The 4513-nt window shown below is 37.6% G+C and overlaps 1 long non-coding RNA gene across 1 annotated transcript; it reads left to right on the top strand.

The window, feature by feature from the left end:
* The first annotated feature begins 601 nt into the window (after positions 1-601).
* On the top strand, positions 602-3603 carry LOC122554810. Its single transcript, XR_006313095.1, has 3 exons — positions 602-630; positions 2595-2653; positions 3564-3603. It is a non-coding gene; the product is annotated as an uncharacterized LOC122554810 (long non-coding RNA).
* Positions 3604-4513: the final 910 nt, after the last annotated feature.

The following is a 4513-nucleotide window of genomic DNA, read 5'->3' on the forward strand; positions in this document are numbered from 1 at the left end:
TCTTCCTGTTTGTCCTATGTAGTGTTTTGTGCAGTCCTTAAATGGGATTTCTTTTCACAAACTTTGAACACCTACGGGCGAGAGACGCTAAGACAAGCCAGGAAATGGGAATCCTGTGCTAACCGCCTAAGCGCCACATATGAACAACTCCGGGCCGAGTGAAGTGTAACAGTATGTAGCAAGAAAATAAGATTGTTAATTTTTCCACACCTAGCTTAACTGTAATTGTCCTTAAAGGATTAGCTTCTGGAAATCAGGTTGTCATCTGCATAACTGTAAGGATAAACTGTGGTCCTGCTTTTGTTTTAGGTAACATTCCCACAAAATCCATTAATACTTGACGGTGTGGTTCCTTGAAAACTGGTGTGAAATTAAAGATACCAGACCCCTGATTACGATTACCTATTGAGGTTTACCAACTACTGCACATGATGATTTGTCTTACAAAACTGCATCCTTAACTGGACTTGGTTATGTAAAATGGTTGCTTGTGAATGCTTGAGTTTTCCATATTCCTATATGTCCTGCCTTTGGAATGTTATATGCTATTTACAATATCTCCTTATGTCATCTGTGTAGAATCACTATGTGATGAACAGCCATCCATTCCTCATGCACAGATTTATGAAGGTATCTCCACTTCTTCATCAGAGTGTCATTTTTAATATAATAGCATTCTGGAACTCCTTCAGCCTCAGCTTCCATGTGAGCTTTGTGGGTTAACTTATTTAACACTGATCAGCTTACTGAACATCAATGAAGACATGGCAAGTACTTCCTGCGGCTTAACCTCACGGTTTAAAGAATTTCTTTTCATTCATAGAATTCCTACACTCAGACAACTGATCCTGATTCAAAAAAAGTAACACTTGAAATTTGTTATGTCCAAGGGAATCAGGATATGCTTTCTACTTATTCCATTTTTTTTTTAACTCTGGAAGGAAAACTAGATTATTCTTCTGCAAAAGAAGTACTCCTGTGTCCCTTTTTGCAGTTATAGATTTAATTGCATTATTTGATGCATATAGAGTAATATGCTCTTTTGACAAAAAAATCTTCATATGTTTCACCTCCTCAATTCACCTTATCCATGGTCACAGCAGTTTTTATAACTGTAGTTCATGTTATAATTGAATTAGTGGCATTTCCTTCGGAGTTCCCTTCATGGATTCACTCTTATGAACTCTAATAGGCCTCCTGGGGTTCCCTTGCAATTTCCAGCCTTCTGAAGAAAAGCATCCCCTTTTATCAAAATTGCAACACACCTTCAGCCATTGCTTTTCACCTTCACACTCAGCACTTTCCTTACTGATTCGAGGAGGCAAACTTTGGGCATTCCCAGTTACCCATTCTTTATCCTGGCTACTGGGCTTCCTCATACACTCCCATTCCCCAGCCACCTTGAATTTATGAGGGGAACAAAAAATGTTCAGATTTATGGATCAGCTCATGATCGTCAGCCATTGCTGTTGCTTATCTAGCAGTTGCAATGTTTTAATCTTCAACATGGGTACCTATGAAAAAATGTTAGTGAATTTTTAAATTCCTCCAAGGGAATGTTATCTCTCAGATCTTCGTACATGATTTTAACTTATAATCTCCTATCCACCTCCTAGCCATCTGCTAAAATTACCTTTCAAATTCTGTGTAGGTTGTCCAGGCTGTCTCTTTAAATGTTAAAACTTTTGTTTGTGTTCTTCAGGAACTAATTCATTAACACTCCGAATAGCCTGCATTATAGCGTCGTAAGCTTTAGGAGCCTTCTGATAGTGAAGCATAAATTTCCTGCACTTTACTTGTCAACTTGCTCTTCACAGACAATGTCTAGTTTTGTTTTGACCAGTTCATTTGTCTCACTATATTTTCTCAAATGACATTAAAAAATGCCTCCATATCCTTTTTGCTCAAATTTTCTTAGAGCCTGTACAAACATAAATATTTTCTTACTACACTTGACATTCCAATTAGAATATTTTTTCATCTGAACTCTCTTAGTCTTCTAAAGTAATCTTTTTACTGCATAATTTTAACATGATATTCTGTACTCCTCTCCTGAAATACTCATTATTTTTGTTTCTCTTCAAGTTTGAATATAAGTTCTAGTTCCCTTTTTAGGTTCATCATCTTTTCCTCTTTCAGTTCCATCTCCCTTTTTATTTCTTTACCTGTCCTTGGGAATTCCATCTCAATCTTCTTCACTGCCTTAACTGAAACTCACTATGAATTGATTCCAAAGTCTCACTACTTGGAATACCTGGGTCTCTCCTTTATCTCTATTAAGCTCAAATGCTTTTCATTAATTTCCACTGCCTTCTTTTATATCCAGAAGTGGTACCATATACAACTCATCCTTTTCTTTCCCTTCAGCAAATCACCTGTGGGTTTTTTTTTCATCTATTAACCACCACAATCACTGGGATTTTCCAATTGTTTAATGTACATGAAAGGCCCAATAAGGGCAATGCAGATCACCAAAGGTAAGGAGAGAAGGCGGGGTTTAAATTAAAATGGAATTAGAAGGGAAGGTGAAGCATTGTACCGCCTGTGTGCCCTAAAAGCAGAAAGTAAAATATTTTTCCATTAAACCTGTTCAGACATGTTTAAGACCTCCCCCGTGGCAGGGGAAGGTGAACCCAGAACTGCTGACCCTGAGGTAAGAACATGATCATTACACCCAAAGAGCTTTGCTTCCACCTTCTTGCATCTGGAAGGCAATTATACTTCATGTTTACTTGCCAATTCAATCAACCTAAGTTTTAGGATCCTTGTAAATTTATTGCACCCACAGGTGCACCCACAGGAAGGCTTTCACAGTCTCTAGCCCCATCCTATTTTTATAAGCACAAAACCTGGTGTTTCCTTTTATCCATTTATCACTTACCAAGTCCAAACTCAATTCTGCATTGCTTTTGTTCCAAGTTACCCTGGCTATGACTCCCAAATTGTCACAGCTCACTTGGGTAGTGTACTGTTAATCAAGCACCAGTATTCACTGAGTCTTCACAAATATAAAGAGATTTAATCAACTTATCCAAACTCCCCGATTTATTGGACTGGTGAACTCTGCTTAAAGAAAACCTTCACCAGATTTATGTACTTAACAAGAAATAACCATTTATTATGTTCAGGTTGTCTTCACAGACTCAGTTATGATGCTGAAAAAGGTGGCTATTTGGCCCATCATTGCCTGTATTTGATCTTCAAGTGAGCGTTATCACTGCGCTTCAATCTCTTACTTTGTCCCCATACTCTCATACAATTTCTACAAAAATAGTTATCTTTAGTCTTTACCCATGCAGTTAGGAAATAGGAATTGCTAACTTATGACTCCATAATTTCAACTCTACTTTTAAGTTCCCCTTTGCAAACAGTCACACACAGATAGACAAGACATGGATATTAAGGGTGGAAAAAAATGAATAAGGGAGAAACATTTTGATAGCACCAGTATTGACAGATGAGAGTCAGTGAGATCTTTTTTCTTTTTTTTTTAAGTGATTTTACTACTTTGGTGTTGACACAAGGTTGTTTGCATACCAATGCTCTCTTTTGTTCACTAATAGGACAAGCCAAACAGAGACATGTGCAATAGTTCCTAGAAGCATGGCATTCCAACTGGAACTCTATCAATAAACACATTGACTTGGATCCCATTTACCACTCCCTGTGAAAAAAACAGGAAATGACATCACCAACCCAAGAAAACCTAAACACAGAAATAAAAAGTGGGCCATACCACCAATGCTTCATCCGGAGGCTCACTGATGATGTTACCTACTATGGTGATGAAACGTCTGAAACTGAACTTTCCAGCTCAGCAAGCAAACGTACGTCCAGAACCACAACCTGAGCTACAAATCTTCTCAAAACTTGATAAAACTGTCTGTTTGTCATAAGATTTGACTATTGTTTGTGATAATGTCATGCGATTTTAGTTGGATACAAAGCTGTTATACCTTTCTGTATATCCATGTGTTCATATGAAAGTATCAGAGTTGTATGCTTCCTCCTAGTTCATATTGGGATAGCTGCCTCCATATTCGTTGATCATGCTCTTTTACCGTCTTCTTCCTTCTTTCCAACAATGTGTCATGCACATGTAGCTGGGTGTTGCGAATGTGGGAAGGATTAATGATGTGAATCTATCTTCCAAACATAAGAACTGCTGGCGAGGGTAAACTAGAGGAGTAGTATAGGTTTAACATAGCTATCTGAAAACTTCAGCAATTTGCTTTACAATTAAAGATCATGGAATTTACAATACTAACTACATTCTGCAAGACCTTTCAAGTGAGGATAGTGAAGAAAGGAGGTAATAAGTCGAATAGCTTCATTCCTGCAAATGTTTTGGAAGAGCACAGTAATATATTATGGATTGTTGTTGGAGACAATGTGTTGAAAGACATCTCATACTGAATATGGTGGTCATACTGTTGCATTAATGGCATCTTTAATTTGTCACACTCAAGGGAACTTATTACAATAGTCAATCACCAGTATGTAGTTGAGTCTA

This window comes from Chiloscyllium plagiosum, chromosome 11 (genome assembly GCF_004010195.1).
Source record: "Chiloscyllium plagiosum isolate BGI_BamShark_2017 chromosome 11, ASM401019v2, whole genome shotgun sequence".
Classification (NCBI taxonomy): domain Eukaryota; kingdom Metazoa; phylum Chordata; class Chondrichthyes; order Orectolobiformes; family Hemiscylliidae; genus Chiloscyllium; species Chiloscyllium plagiosum.